At 37.8% G+C, this 16871-nt stretch overlaps 1 protein-coding gene across 3 annotated transcripts in view; it reads left to right on the forward strand.

Annotated features, from left to right (window-relative positions):
* acsf3 (acyl-CoA synthetase family member 3) overlaps positions 1-16871 on the forward strand; it is a 115342-nt gene that overhangs the window by 45286 nt on the left and 53185 nt on the right. For 2 of the 3 annotated variants that reach the window (XM_077563608.1, XM_077563609.1), the window contains one exon: positions 13585-13904. The gene's annotated coding sequence lies outside the window, so the exon portion shown is untranslated. Of the gene's footprint in view, positions 1-11201; positions 11340-13584; positions 13905-16871 lie in introns of those variants that run through there. The other variant, XM_077563612.1, reaches the window with a different exon arrangement.

Raw genomic sequence — 16871 nt, forward strand, 5'->3', positions numbered from 1 at the left:
AAATGTTTCTAAAAAACTCAAATAAAAAAAAAAACTAAAATCTGAAAAACGGGAAAAAATATTCCAAAAAACAGATTTTTTTCTTAATCATATAATTTTCTAAGTATTTTTTTTTTTGCCTCTGAACTCGCTAATGGCGCGGACCCTTTCCCGCATACCTCCAACGTACTCTCAACTATATCACTTACTGGTTCAATTAAGGTAAGCATACGGACATGTCAATCGATCAGCATGATTTTAGTAAGCTAACAGTTAAGTTTCTACGGAAGCGTATTCCATGCGGGGAAGTGTCCGCCATTAGGGAGACTGCAACATAAAAAATTATACTTGGAATAAACAGAAACCGGTGCTCTTTTTTTTGGAGACATTTTTTATTGTTTTTTTTATTATTTTTTCCCTTATTTTTTTCTGAGTAAATTTTCCTCCTGTTTTTCGGAATATTTTTTTCCCGTTTTTCGGAATATTTTTTTATGACAGAAAAAAATATGCAGTAAAACAAAAAAAAGATATTCAGATAAACAGAAAATAAAAAAAAATACACACAAACAACCAAACCCCCCCCAAAAAATTCAGGAAAAGCAGGATTTTTTTTCCAAGTGAATGCAATATCGGTTTCCTATGCGCATTTATTGCAAAAATGTTTTTCTTTTTTTTTTCTTTTCTAATTCAAGACATAAGTATAGGGTTTACTGGTGAACAGACAAAAGTAGAAAAGTAACACAGAAAACAGAAAAAGTAACCTTTTTATCAAACCTGGTTCTCTTCACCTTAAAATAAAATGAAAACAGTGGAGGCCCCAGAATTGAACCCTGTGGAACACCAGATGTTCCATTATACACTTATTTCTTGGACCACTTTCCTTTTTTGCTCGACATTGTTAGTATGAAGGGATCACAATAATAACGAAATCACATAACGTACCATAAGAGCCAAAAGTCGAAGAAGAACCACTGTGCTAAAGTCACAACTTCTGAAATGGACTTTAATTCTCCATCTCACCAAAAAGACATCATTGTAAAACAAAACGTGCCACTTGCAACCCATCAAGATGCATTACTGGAGGACAACTAACCCAAAGAAAGAATTTTAGTGTCCCACTGCATCAGGCGGGCTGTAAACAACTGTATTGTATTTAAGCACCGCCATTAGGCTTTCGCAGACAAACATCAGTTATTCAACATCCCTCTGCCAAATGAATCGAGCGCGAGAGAGAAAGAAAGAGAGAAAAAAAAATGCCAGCGAGAACTCAAAACAACCATAAAAGAAATCAAGATAACTGAGGAGGATCAAACTCCAATGAAGCATCAACAGATATAAAACAAAGCACGCTCGTGTTTCTGTTGATGATACGGCAAAATGGAGAAGAAGAAGAGAAGAGGGAAAAGTGAGACAATGATTTTGTATGTTTGAGCCTTTTTTTTTTTATGCATTGGACTGCCATGCAGTTTGGCGGTGAGATAAATAAATAAATAAATAAATAAATAAGCAGGTTCTGGTCTGTGTGGCGCGGTGCTGCGCTGCTCTGTGGTGCCTGGTTGCCTATGAATATTCCATGAGGCAGTGAGTGGGGAAGTGTGCTGCCACGAACATCTGGTCCGGTCCGCAGGGACCCTTGTGGCGAGAAAGCTGCAACTTCAGGAGGAAAGAAAGGAAAAAAGGAGGGGTGGGGGGGAATGCCAATAAAATGAAGGGGGTGGGGGAGGTGGGATAGCAGCAATCAGCAAGCCTGCATCATATGGTTGATTTGTTTAGCTAATTAGATTTTAAGACCAGGAGTTCTGGTTTTTACGCAGGGCAGGGTATTGATTCCAATTTCCTCAATCGATTTGATTTCGATTCACAAGAGTTCAGTTTGATTCGATTTCGATTTCCCCCGGTTCGATTCGCTGCAGTTCAATCTGATATTGATTAATTAAATATCAAGTATGATAACAATTCCACAAACATTAAATTCCAAATCAAATTTTGCCAAGTCTTAAGTGTTGCGCAAGCATTGACATCAGCAAAGATGAAATTAAAATATTTTCATAATTCAATACTTAACAAGATTGAAGTCAGGTCTTTCATAAATGTGACAAATGACTTTGAATTTTATGTGAACAGTAAATGTCAAGAAAGCATTAAGATAGAAAAAATATTTGGACTTAAAAATTTTATTTTCTTATGATTCACGTTTTTATAAATCGATATATCACTCGACAAGGAAAATCGATTCAATATCGATTATTTGATCTTTTAAACCCATCCATCCATCATCTACCGCTTATCCGGGGTCGGGTGGCGGGGGCAGCAGCTTTAGCAGGGAAGCCCAGACTTCCCTTCCCCAGCCACTTCAGCCAGCTCCTCCGACGGGATCCCAAGACATTCCCAGGCCAGACGTAGTCTCTCCGGCGTTTCCTGGGTCGTCCCCGGGGCCTCCCGCCGATGGAACATGCCCGGAACACTTCTCCAGGAGGCATCCGAACCAGATGCCCCGAGCCACCTCAACTGGTTCCTCTCCAGTAGTCCCTCTTAGATGACCGAGCTTCTCACCCTTTTTTGAAACCCAGCCCTACAAAATCGACCAATTTCATGATGCAAACTAGCTTTGAATATGATCAATATGTCGTCACTATTGAAAATGACTGCATACAAAGCATTTGTTTGCGCACTCGTACATTTGCATTCAAATGGCCCAAGTCCATTACGGAGAAGATGTTTTGCTGAGATGTCGAGTTTTTTTGTCCATCTCCAGTGCGTGTAACCACAATGTTTGTTGAACATGCAAGGATTTATTCAATGCGAGTCAACAGGAAAGGTTGAAGATGCAAATATTGTCAAGAGACAAGGTTGTGAAAGGGTGAGTGTCACAAGTATAAAGCCTGAATGCAAAGTGCCTCCACAATTGCGTGTGGCCTTGTCACAGGATTGTTGACGAGCCGGCCCTAATGAGAAGCAACCTACCTTTCACCGATGGCTCCGGTGTGAATAGTGACGGGATTGCGTTCCGAACGCGGACGGTAATTCCAAGAATGCAAATTCTGAAGCACTGTTTGCTTGCGTCATCAATTCACGGGAAAAGAGTGGAGATGCCTTCTACTTGAGGCAATCGTATACAAAAGTACAATAGTCTTCATATTTACTGCGTTGGACACGCGTGATGCATGCTTTGGATTAAGAGCTTTGACTTTTCTTTTGCGTATTTTTTGGCCTTGACCTTGAACAAGGGAGGTTTTCTGTCTTGCTTTCTGGATGTTTCCAGTAATAAACCATTTCAATTTACATTAACTCATTCATTGCCATTGACGGCTATAGACGTCAAAAATTCATTTGAACTATTTCTATCAGTTTAACATTTTTTCCCACTTTTGTTAACAAGAGTATGAAAACCTAGATTTTTTTTTAAATTGTACATTAAGAACAGATAAAAATGATATAACTTACATTGATGTTTCTGCATCTGGCAATTTATTATTATATTATATTATTAGTATGGGATTTTTTTTTAATGGGCTTTAGGTGAACTGATGAATACACACACGCTCGCACGCACACACACACACACACGCACATACACATACTCACCCACATACAAAAAAAAGGGTATATATATATATATATATATGTGTGTGTATATGTGTATATATATATGTATATGTATTTAAAAAAAAAAAACATTTATTAAATTTTTTTTTAATTGATTTGTTGGATTTAAAAAAAAAAAAAAAAAAGGAGAGCAATGATGATGTCAAATCGAATGAACAATACTGAGCTCTCCTGTAAAAAAAAAAAGAACAGATAAAAAAATGTGTGGTTAATTGTGGGTTAACTAGTGAAGTCATGCGATTAGTTATAATTAAAAATTGTAATCGCCTGAATTTTTTTTATTGTAATTAATCGCATGACTTTAATAGTTCTAGGTTTTCATACTCTTGTTAACAAAAGTGGGGGGAAAAAAAGTTAAACTAATAGAAATGGTTAAAAATAATTTTTGACGTCTATAGCCGTCGGCGGCAGTGAATGAGTTAAGGAAGGCATGTGATGATTGTAGATTTTGACAATGATAAACCATTTTCCTCTCAAGAGTTTTGAACAAACATTGAATAGCAAACAAACACTAGAAAAAGTATACAGTCTGGAGAAAACTCCACCAGCCGACACTGATATCTAAACCGTATATGTATTTATATAATTGAATGTCAAGATCATTTAATGTACAGTATTAGAAGTTGCTATCGGCATTTTATTATCACTATTATTTCCTCTAATCGCAATTTTATGGCAAATGTTACGAGTAAAAAGAAGAGGTTGCAGAAGACGACGTTGTGAATAGCATAATTACATTTCCGTCACTGAAACATCTCAAGGTTTGCTGACATTTCTATTTAAAAACTAGCTCTTTTTTACGACCCCCCCCCCCCCCCCCCCGCGCGCGCGCTGTTAGTTATAAAAACCTTGCACAGAACATCTCTGTGCTGAATGTACCTTACAAAAGAAAATATGTCAGGATGAAATTCATTAATTTGTCTGACTACTTTCAGTTTTAATGGAAGTAAATGATGTTTGTTTGTGATGTTTGTAAACTGTGAGCTGTCAATTAGGATATTTAATTAATTTGAATTACAACTATTTAACCATTTTTCCCCACTCAAGTTTGTTTACTAGGCAAAACACGAGGTTAAATTACACTTTTTTTAAAAATTATAAATAATAACTTTTTGGTTTCTTGCGACTCTTGCAAACATGATTAGGAAGGAATTCAATAAAATATAATCATTCCCGTGATTATTATAATGTCTCTATCTATTACTGTATATTCTGTACGCTGTACGGCGAGAAGTTCAAATTCAGTTTAAAACTACAAATTCTGTAACATTCATTATTGCGTTACAATATGTAATATTTCTCTTGTTTTATATTAGATAAAATTTACATTTATTTACTTATTTTGTTTTTTTATTAGGTTTTCTTTCTTTCTTTCTAAAAAAAAAAAGTTTTAAAAAAAATGTCTATAAAAGGATAATTTTAAAAAAACGTTCGGTTTAGCTGAGCAGAGTCGGACCTGTCATTTTGTGTAAGAGAGACAGAGTGCCCCCCCGCGCCCCTCCCCTCCCCCAATCAGCCCATATCAGGAGTGTTTTAGCGGCAGCTGGAGCCCGATGCTGGGAGCGCTGGTGGATGAGGGTCAGGCTGTCCTGTCCCGGATGCTGGATCATGGAGATCCTTTCATTAGGCAGCAGCAACTCTGTGATGATTGGCCTTCAGCGCCGCGCACCTGAGCACAACTCAGCAGTCATCCTCGCTCCTATCAACGCCGATAGGGCTCGCTCGGCATTCGTCGTCGTTTTACTCGCGTGTCTGCTTGTCGCGGGAAGTCTGAACGGTTAGGAGGCGGGACTGGCTTTATGAAATGAATATTTTCATCTCACGTATGCACATATTGAATGAACTGCTTTTGAAGTCATGTTTACTGTCTAAATCTTTTACTACGTACTCCTTTCTATGCGGCAATGGTTTTCTTGAAACTTAAACATTTCTTGACAATAATATGTTATACGTGACCTCACTTCACTAATCATGACGTTCTGATTAATATTACATTTGTGGAATATGAGTTATGAAGCAAAATCCAGCTGTTTTTGTCCATCTCAGGGGGCGGCCATTTTGCCACTTGTTGTTGCTCGGGGCTCAGGCAACGACCAATCACAGTTCACCTGTTTTCTGGAGCTGAGCTGTGATTGGTTGTTACCTGAAACATTAGCAACATTGATGTCATCAGGTGGCAAAATGGCTTATTGTGGAGGGAAAACCCTTTAAAAAAAATATTCAGAAAAACAGAAAAATAATTATTTTATAAAACGGAAAAAATACTCAGAAAAACAGAAAAAAATATTCAGAAAAACAAAAAAAATAATTATTTTATAAAACGGAAAAATTACTCAGAAAAACAGAAAAAAAATATTCAGAAAAACAGAAAAATAATTATTTTATAAAACGGGAAAATTACTCAGAAAAACAGAAAAAAAATATTCAGAAAAACAGAGGATTTTTTTTTTTAAACAGAAAAAAATACTCAAAAAACGGGGGGGGGGGGGGGGGGGCATTCAATAAAACTGAAAAAAAACACTCCCCCCAAAAAAACAAAGCTCCCCAAAAAATTTGAAAAAGTTTTTGTTTTGTTTTTTCAAGCAAAAAAGTAGTTCAGCGTATCAAATAAGGTTACAAACTGTGTAGCCAGCCCAGAACTTTTGCTCACTGGCAAAGCACATGTCAAACCAAAGGGTGTGGGTTCGATCCCTGTTTGTCCCTAAAAAAAATTATTTGGGGGAAGAAAAAACGTTGTACTTGCAACATTGTGTCATTATTTATTCATTTCAAGCAAGGCCTCTTTGAGTAAACTTAAAGTATCATTTAAGTATCTCCAGACCAGGCCGAGTGTCACCATGAATTTTGGGAATGATTTTAGATTTTGCTCACACTATATTCTATTTGAGTTAGTACGTCCCTCTCCCCAAGTAAATTTTATCACGAACCATCTAAGTGATCATATTTTGCATTGTGCCGATCACTCTCCCGCCAACTGAGCTGTGTGTTGCTATGAAACCAGAACTGACCATGACAGTCACATGAATCTTCCTCAGTTGGAATGAAAACCAATTACAGTTCTTTCAATGCCGCCTCGTAGCTGCCGTCGCTCTGACACGCATGCAAAGAAGCGCCGGAGGCAACGTGACCCTTCGGAAGTACATATTGAACGCCATATTGAACACTCAACCAAGCAGCCTCAGTCTATTGAAGGAAATAAAACACAGATGTCGGTTATGTGTATTATTTATTTATTTTTTACTAATTTGAGAAGAGAAATGATAATACCTTAATTGGGAATCTTCTGGTCCAATATCAACTGATGGATTGTCTGTTTGAGCGTAATATGTGTGGTGAGAGAGCACATGAGCACACCTCATTCATCACTGCCACACGCACCACGCCTCACACACACTTTCACCTTAGCATCACGCCAACACACACATTTCCTATTCCACCTGAGACCTTCACATCCCACAGAAAACACACACACACACACACACGGGTCTGCCCTTCACCTCTCCTCCACCGCAGCGATGACCTCTCTAACTTCACCTCGACTCCTTTTGACACCCACGCAACACAGCGCAGAGAATAGCTGGCCTGGTTGCCCCCCTCCCACAGCGTTATAAAGCAATAGATGTAAACATGTTGAGTGTAGCCTTGAGCTATTTACGTCTTGCTACGCAAATTATTACACACTCTTACAATGAAAAAAAAACAAAAAACGTGTCAATTCACCAGAGAGGATACACTGAAGAGGAAAATGTTTTTTGTGATAGTTTAAATGTTGCATTAAATGTTGTTTTTGTTTTTTGATGCTAGCTTAAATGTTCACTACGACAGTGTATTAGGGCCACGTATAGATATATATATTTTTTAGAGGGCGGGGCAATATTCAGAGAAAAAACTCCCAAATTTGCCACTTCGTAAAGTCGCAAATTAATTGCGACTTTATAAAGTTTTTGGCTTTGCAAATGTCCACACGCTGAGAATCAAGCATTTATGGTAATTTGTTAAAATAAATATTTACTTGTACATTTATGTTTCCAGAATTATTATTTACACATTCATACATTTTTTTTTTTACAAGTAGTTAAGTTGATGTGTCGAATCTACTGCTTTCCGTCATTCACTTGCATTTACCTGAAGCATGCTAGCTTCTGATTGGTTAGTGTTGAGTCAGCTGATAGAGGATCAGGAAGTGTTGTTGCTCAAGCTGCCGTGTATGACGAGTTAATTAAGAATGAATCCGTCTCCATCCCACCTTTTCATTTTATAACCAGTGTCCCATTAACCACCTACGAATCCTCACATTTGATTATAGTTACGCTACGTGTTTTTCTCGTAAGTTTCGGAGTTTTTTTCTTGAAAATTTGCCACTTTATAAAATCGCTAATTTCCCGCTATGTATTACAAATTTACGATTTTTTTTCTCGCAAAAAAATTGCGAGTTTTTTTCGCAGGAATATTGCACCCGCCCTCTAAAAAATATATATTTAAAGATATACTAATACGCCGTATTTTCATGTCCATATTTTTTTTTCTGTATTAGAATCAGTGGTGTGCTCGGTACCTAAAGGGTCTTTGTTAAGAATAAGCATGAGTGAAGTACAGTGGAACAATAGATCAACAATAAACCCTCTTTTTTTTTTTTTTTGCATGGTTGCATGCATGGATATCACAGTAATCTACGTTATAACACGCCGTGTCCTCGTCCATGTCCCTTTATCGTCTCACAATCAAATCAGCAACTTAGCTAGTGTATTGTTGTGTTTTCACAGCAGAAGCACCAAGTAAATTAAAAGCAGCGGCTGCCAGAGAACCATATGTTGGCGGGCTCTGCGCGCGAGAAAAAAAAAACACTGCAAAGATTAATTGATTATCGCTGCCACTTCCACCACCACCGACAGGGATATTAGTGTGTGTATGCATGTGTGCTGCTGTGCTTGCCTCTGTGTCTGCAATACACGTGCGTGTGCGCAGGCAGACTTCAAAACAGCATGTTTATATTGAAAGGCTCAGGAGGGGGACCTGTCAGACATGATGGTTTGTATTGTCTGCAACGTCAAAATAGCATAGCAGTAACATTTTTAAACTTGCCGTGGAGTCACAAATGCTCAAGACTTAAACACGAAATTCATTCGCGAGAGCTTTCGGGCCATTGTTAACTCGTTCACTGCCATTGACGGCTATAGACGTCATAAATTCATTTTAACTAGTACTATTATTTTAACATTTTTTTTCCACTTTTGTTAACAAGAGTATGAAAACCTAGAATTTTTTTTTTTACATTTAGAACAGATATAAATTTTGTGATTAATCGCGAGTTAACTAGTGAAGTCATGCGATTAATTATGTTTTTTTTTAAATCCAGACACCCCTAATTTTTAATAAAATAAAAAATAATTGTAATTATTGTTTCCAATTTTTAATAAGCTTTTTTTTTAAAGAAAGAAAATCTAAAAAATTAGGTGCGTCAGTTGATTTAAATTAAATTTTTAATCATAATTAATTGCAATTCACTAATTAACTCACGATTAATCACAAATTTTATATCCGTTCTAATACAATTTAAAAAAATCTAGGTTTTCATACTCTTGTTAACAAAAGTGGGAAAAATGTTAAAACTAATAGAAATTGTTCAAATTAATTTTGACGTCTATAGCCGTCAATGGCAGTGAATGAGTTAATATCTATTTTTACCTGTGGATTTGACAGTTTGTTCTCCTTTTGTCTCTGGAAGCAACATATGACATTAACCAGGCTGGTTGGCAGCAATAAACAAACTCAGATGACAAAGACGCTCACATTTATTGCGCATAATCACACACAAAAAAGTAACATATCCAAGTGTGGTTATTGACCTCCCTCCCGCTAAAGTCAGGCTGCCTGCAGGAGTGTAAACGACTAGACGAGAAAGTGAGCATAGTCTTACAGGTTGGTCGGAAAGGAGAGAAAGAAAAGCACAGGAGATAAGAAAGTGAAAGAGAGAGGGAGGAAGACCACTCAGGGGAAATCAGCCCTCTCCACTCATAAACAAATTCATCATCAGCACTGACAAACCGCACGCCGCATAACGATGAGCTTAAGTGCACAGCGCAGCAGGAAGGGCGGGTGCGAGGGGAAGAAAGAGATGGGGAAGAAAACAAAAGGTGAAATCAACATTAACATCCAGTTAGAGCGACAAAATGCCAACCGCATCTTTGAAGATGGAGGCGTGTGCTGTACAATAACGACACCGTACTTATACGTGTCCCTGCTGCTTTTTTTACGTTTCTGTGGTAAGATGTTCGCTTTGAAGGAATTACTCCAACACAGCATGCCGAACCATTGTCATTTCAATAATTTGAATTATTGTGGTTATTATTATTATTATCAGAAACTGTCATTTTTGGATGGATGGATGGATGGATGGATGGATGGATGGATGGATGGATGGATAGATAGATAGATAGATAGATAGATAGATAGATAGATAGATAGATAGATAGATAGATAGATAGATAGATAGATAGATAGATAGATAGATAGATAGATAGATAGATAGATAGGACAGAAATAATGTCACTAGCGAGCAGACAGGTAGACTGACAGCTTCCTATGTAGCTAAATAGATGCTAACTGGTGCAATCGGACAGACAGACAGACAGCTGTATACAATACAGTAAATAAATACTAATATGGCTAGCTAGCTAGCTCTCCAGACAGATAGACAGACAGCTCCCTCTGTAGCTTATATAGATGCTAGCTAGTGTACGATAGATAGATAGATAGATAGATAGATAAGACAGAAATAATGTCACTAGCTCGCAGACAGGTAGACTGACAGCTTGCTACGTAGCTAAATAGATGCTAACTGGTGCAATCGGACAGACAGACAGACACATAGTTACAGTAAATAGATACTAATATACTATATATACTACTATACTAGCAGACAGATAGACAGACAGCTCCCTCTGTAGCCATTAAGATGCTAGCTAGTGTACGATAGATAGATAGATAGATAGATAGATAGATAGATAAGACAGAAATAATGTCACTAGCTAGCAGACAGGTAGACTGACAGCTTGCTATGTAGCTAAATAGATGCTAACTGGTGCAATCGGACAGACACATAAGTACAGTAAATAGATACTAATATGGCTAGCTAGCTAGCTCTCCAGACAGATAGACAGACAGCTCCCTCTGTAGCTATATGGATGCTAGCTAGTGTACGATAGATAGATAGATAGATAGATAGATAGATAAATAGATAGATGCAGCTCGCTAGATACTGTAGTTAGCTAGCTAGCTAACTATGATAGATAGATAGATAGATAGATAGATAGATAGATAGATAGATAGATAGATAGATAGATAGATAGATAGATAGATGCAGCAGCTCTCTAGATACTGTAGTTAGCTAGCTAGCTAACTACGATAGATAGATAGATAGATAGATAGATAGATGCAGCAGCTCTCTAGATACTGTAGTTAGCTAGCTAGCTAACTACGATAGATAGATAGATAGATAGATAGATAGATAGATAGATAGATAGATAGATAGATAGATAGATAGCTTGGGTGTGGTGAAGCAGGGGAGGGGGGGGTGGGCTTGGGTAAAGCGGGAGCTCGACAAGGACCCCTGAGATGGAGGAGCAGAGGGGAGCCAGGGGCTAGACTGACAGCCCATAATTACGGCTCATTTTCAGTCATTAAGCCCGGGCACTGATTAATAATGAAGCCTCCCTCTTCCTTCTCTAACACGCAGACAGAAATATGCAAATACAGTAAGTGCATGAACAAACACACTAAAAGATGAGCAGTCAGGCACATTGTACGCATCTAAGCCTGCGTGAGGATTTTTTTTCTCTCTCTTTGCGTTGTAGATGTATTTTTACATGCACTGATAAACATATTACACTTGACAACTTCTTGTTTTCCATTGTGTTGAAAACCAAGGGAGCTGTCCAGGACTTGGGTGGTGCTGAATTTAAAGTGAGCACGTGAGCTCCATCCCTTCTGTTTTCTTCCTCCCCCCCCCCGCCTAGCGCAGCGTCTCCTCCTCCTTCTCGCTCGTCTTGCTGGCTGTCAGAGGAACCAGCATCTCCTTTGAACTCCAACACAGGCACCCCGCAAAGATCAAACTCGGAGCTGCTCCCCACCATGAAATATTTAACACACAGAGGGGACACGTTCAGTCATTGTGGGTCGAGAGGCTGGTACAAAGGTGCTACATGAAAGTTAGAGAGAATATGAAAGGAGGAGAGGAACATTTTCAAGGCAAGATTTGAGCTCTTCCATCATAAGCATGCCTCGGAGCACTCCTCGTATCAACTTGGAGATGATATTTTGAGTGTTTATTTTTGTTTTTGTTTCTGAGTGATATTTATGAAAAACCATCATGATAGTCATCCACATTAAAACTCATTCTTGTATAGTTTTCATAGAAGATGAGTTCTTATAAAAAACATTTTAAACAACTACTGTAATCGTGTTGCAGGATTTCTCTGTTCTTTTCAGAGAATGTGGCTGTGGCTCAATATTTACAGAAAACTCACTACAACTGTAAACAAACACCGCAATAATAGACAATTATTAGAGTAAAATTAATATCTGTAGATGTATTTTTTCCCAAGTCAAGTGACAACATTTAGCAACAAAGGCATTTGTTGTACTTTGTAAGAGTCATCAGCACACACCAAGGTTATAATAATGTTAAGTTTTTCATTAGTTTTAGTCTTTATGTTCTACTTTTGTTTTCAAATTCAGCTAGTGTTAATTATTTTTTTAGAGTGGGTTTGCCAGATTTAATTCATGGTTTTTAAAATTCTTAATTGTATGCTTAGTGCTAATGCTAATTATTATTTATTATTATTATTATTATTATCATTATTATTATTATTTGTCGGGCGCAAGACCAAAATAGATCTCAATAAGTATTTAAATCAACAAATAATACTATTTTAATGAGTGCAACATCTTACCAACAGTTTCCTAAGTTTTTTTGAACAGACAATTTTGCATCATGAGTTATTGTTCTTTTGAAACACAAATGTATCTTTTTCATCAATGAATAGGTTTTTTTTAAAATTTTGCTTGTTGTTAACTTTAAAAACCTTCACACACACACACACAAGTTTGTTTTACTATCTTTGTGGGGCCATCCAAATGACATAATGCATTTGCTAGCCCCTTACCCTAACCTCAACCATAACCCAATTCAAGCCTAACCTCTAGAACCAAGTCTTGACCCTCAAAAAGAGGTCTGAACTCGTGGAGCCCATCAACATGGCCCCGCAACTGGGTGAAATCACAAAATATTGGCCCCACCATGTAACAAAAACAAGACCACACACACACACACACACAAACACCAGCCGTACCAGTCCAAAGAGAGCCGGGACAGAGTTGGCTGGTCCCAGCTGGTCCCTGCTAACACATTCCACTGCACCCTAATGACAGCGGGCCCCCCAGCCTCTATGACCCTGGCCCTAACACCCCTTCATGGGTCCCGAGGGATCCCGCAGGGCCAGGACGGGTGAGGAGGAGGACGTATCGGGAGGAGGAGGAGGAGGAGGGGGGAGGAGTGACACAGATGAGGGAGGACACTCCAGGTGGTGGGACAGCTCTGAGGGAATTGGAAGTCATGAATATATTAACTGACAGGAGGGGGAGTAATGAATTCAAATTAAATTATATGTGCTGAGCACCACATGAACACGAGCAAACACGCCGGTGATATTTCAAGGGGGCCGACATAATTATACCTTTCAGGAAATGTGATATAAAAAGGAAATAATGTGTGAGACAATTCAATTCAAAACACAGCTGTACTCCAAGAAAGTTCACAAGCATAAGTTTTAAAGTGTCAGGATTTGTGTCTATACGATATTCCATGCACTGCAATTTTTTTATTTAAATAAATAAAATTTGATATATATATATATATATACATAAAATAAAATAAAATAAAATATAGCTGAGAGGTGTTTTTTGATGCATATTAATTGTGCTGATTTGCTCATATTCCAGGCCAAGGATTTGCTCCTTGAGGTCTTGGAAGCCAGAACGAACTCCACTAGCCAGGAGGTGAGAAGGAGTCCAGCTGTCTCCCAAGGCTGGAACTGACCGAGGCCGCCCCTCTCCCCCCCCCGCCCACCCGCCCATCGCATCAACCCACTTCATCCTGGGGTCTGTCTTGGCGTCGCCAGGGGCAACTGTCATCCCTAAATCCCCTCTGCTGTGTTGTGAGGCCAGGTGACTAGAGGGCAAACGTCACTGATTGGTCCAACAGCAACAATCTGGACAGCGGGGCTTGCGACGGTCTCAGACTGGAGAGGAGCGCTGGACAGGTTGGTGGGATGCGGGGAGAAAATGGCGGAAGGCGGTGGGGCAGGACCTCTGCATGGCCTGAGGCAATGGCAATGGCAGGAAAAGCTATTGTTCATCTGATCCTATAAACAATATTCCAATCCTTGTGAATTACTGAGTATTAGTGTGTCCACGGGGATTCTGTGCTTTGAAATGATTCAAATGAAGGATATTTTTTTAGGGGTTAAATTAAAAATAAAATCATAATTAATCGCATGACTTCAATAGTTAACTCATGATTAATCGCAAATTTTATATCTGTTCTAAATGTAGAATAAAATATTTGTTTTAGTTTTCATACTCTGGTTAACATAAAAGTGGAAAAATTTTAAACTAATAGAAATATGGCTGAATCTATTTGTCATTGATACAGGAATTTCATAATAATTCGTAAAATTGAGTTAAAAATAAAAAGATGTACTGCAAAAAGAGTGCAATATTGATTTGTTTGAGGTCATTTTTCTGCCACGAGAGGGCACAATTGCATTTGTAAGACGTTGGTGACAGCTCAGTGCATTTTTCTTTTCATATTAAGATACTATCTAATCTTTAACATGAAGTAAAAAAATTTAAATTGTAAAATACAACTTGACTTCAGTCTCCGCAAATATATGCATTATTATTACATTTATTACTGCTAAATTCTGATGTGGATGTGTCTGCTGTGTTGTGACTGGAATTCCCCCAGAAAGTACAGGCTTTCCAAGTATGGGGCTGCCATTAAAAAAAAAAAAAAAAGTTTACTAATTTTCTCCCAAAAACGTATAAATACGTTCTATTTTAAATATTACCATGCTGCCAAAGACATATTTATAAGTTGTTATATTGTTGTTTTTTAAAACTTTTTTTAAATACTTTTTTTTCTTAAGTAAAAACTACTTTAACTCATTTGCTCCCAAAAACATTTAAATATGTTCTAGTTTTTATGTTTTAAGTATCCCAAAGATGTATTTATTTGTTTTTTAATGTTTTTTTTTATGCTAGAGCATACAGAAGGCTTTGATGCAGCCTTGGAACTGAAGAGAATGCTTGAAGCAATGGTAGTTATTACAAAAATGGGCAGCAGAGTATAAGAGATCAACCAAGGCCATGTTGCAAAAAGCTCCTTTCCCACTGTTTTAACCAGATTTGGGAATAATGATGAAACTTAGCATTATTCTAATGCTAATTGCTGCAAAATGGAAACAGATTGAAATATTCTTTTTTTTCTGATGAAAGAAGAGATTCTAATGATTCTTTTGGTAGGTTCCATGTTTTTATGGCAATAGAACACAATAAATTGTGGGCCTTGCAAAATCCGTCAAAATCCAGTAAAAAAAAAAAAAGCCGGGAGCGAAGGGGGTTGCTTCAGTGAAAATGGCTGGGAGTGAATGAGTTAAATGAACTCAAAAGTAACGCACTCGTTTTGACACCCCTAATATATTTTTGATTTGAATGCAGGGCAGATATGATGCATAAACCTCTTGATGTGTTGTTCTAAATTTAAAAAAAAATCAAAGTGATGGCAGCAAGTGCACTGACTGCACGCTAAGGCAATTTTAATTACGGATTCTGAAGACCAATTAAAAAAAGTCCCAGTCACGCTGAGATTTGTTTCAAGGTTTCTATTATTTGGCGAGCCGGCGAGATGAGGAAAGATAGAGCGTGAAGCCGCAAAAGATAAACACGGGCCGAGATGATGCCGGATAACCAGTTATCGCAGCCTTCACATGCCTTTCAGCTTTGTCCTTCTCTTACCCTCGTTCCACTCCCTCTATCTCGGCCTTTCTATCATTCGAGATCTCTCACAAGTAATCTGTTTTTCCCCGCATTCCTTGTCCCCGTGTCGTCTTTCAATTTAACATGCTCATCCCGCTTTCTGATTAAATCCCGCCGTCTTCTCTAACCTTCTTCCTGTATGCAATATATACACTTTAAAGGTTGTTCTTGAATTCCGTAGCCAGCTGCAGCTCCTCGGTATGCCACTAAAACGCAACCATGACTCTTCCTCTCACCTGCGTGAATTATAAGGACCATTAAGAGCGTTCTGTGCGCATGCTAACGATGATAAATACATGTACGGCGAAAGTAAAAGTAAAATAGGTAGAGCGACTCCACATTAGGACGGCATGCTAGCTAAGTTATACTGTACAGGGTGTCCATAAAGTCTCTTTACCATTTAAAAAAATTATTAAAAATGCAAATGATTAGATATTTTATTCAGATTTGTTCTATTGTATTCAGTGTTTATTAAAGTTTTTTATCACACTGCATTTGGTGTGTTTCAGGGATCCTGTTTGTCAAAGAGGTGATGTTAAATGAACCCCTACAACATGGCTGCCCCTCAAGAGAAGGCGCAACGTGTCTCATGGTTTATTGAAACAAAATCGGATAGGCAGACTCATCATCTCAATCATATACTGATAAAATGTCTTTACCCATCTCGAAATGGGAGACAGACTTGTCTATAGCACCGGAACCTGACTTTTGGATTCAAGTTTGTGAAAACGCATTTAAAATGACAAAACACACAAATTTACAACTTATCCAATATAAAATTATTCACAGAACATACATTACTCAATATATGATGAAGAAAATGGGACTCTCAGACTCCGACATTTGTCTCCAATGCTTACAAAACACTACAGACACTTATGTTCATGCTTTATGGTTATGTACTCCGGTTATGTATTTCTGGACTAAAGTCTTAGAAAAACTTTCCGCTATTTTGGACTGTAGGATACCTTTATCTCCAAACTTGTGTTTGCTAGGTGACCTAACAACAACTGACTTACCACATAAACAATTTCAATCTACACTTGTAGCCCTTACTATCGCTAAAAAGACAATTCTTGTTAACTGGAAAAATAAACAAACTCTGAATATCGACCATTGGTCTAACCTCCTCATAAATCACATTTTAATGGAAAAAATATCTGCCTCAAATAAAAACCAAATATCAAAAT

This window comes from Vanacampus margaritifer, chromosome 4, assembly GCF_051991255.1.
Source record: "Vanacampus margaritifer isolate UIUO_Vmar chromosome 4, RoL_Vmar_1.0, whole genome shotgun sequence".
NCBI classification, from domain to species: Eukaryota; Metazoa; Chordata; class Actinopteri; order Syngnathiformes; family Syngnathidae; genus Vanacampus; species Vanacampus margaritifer.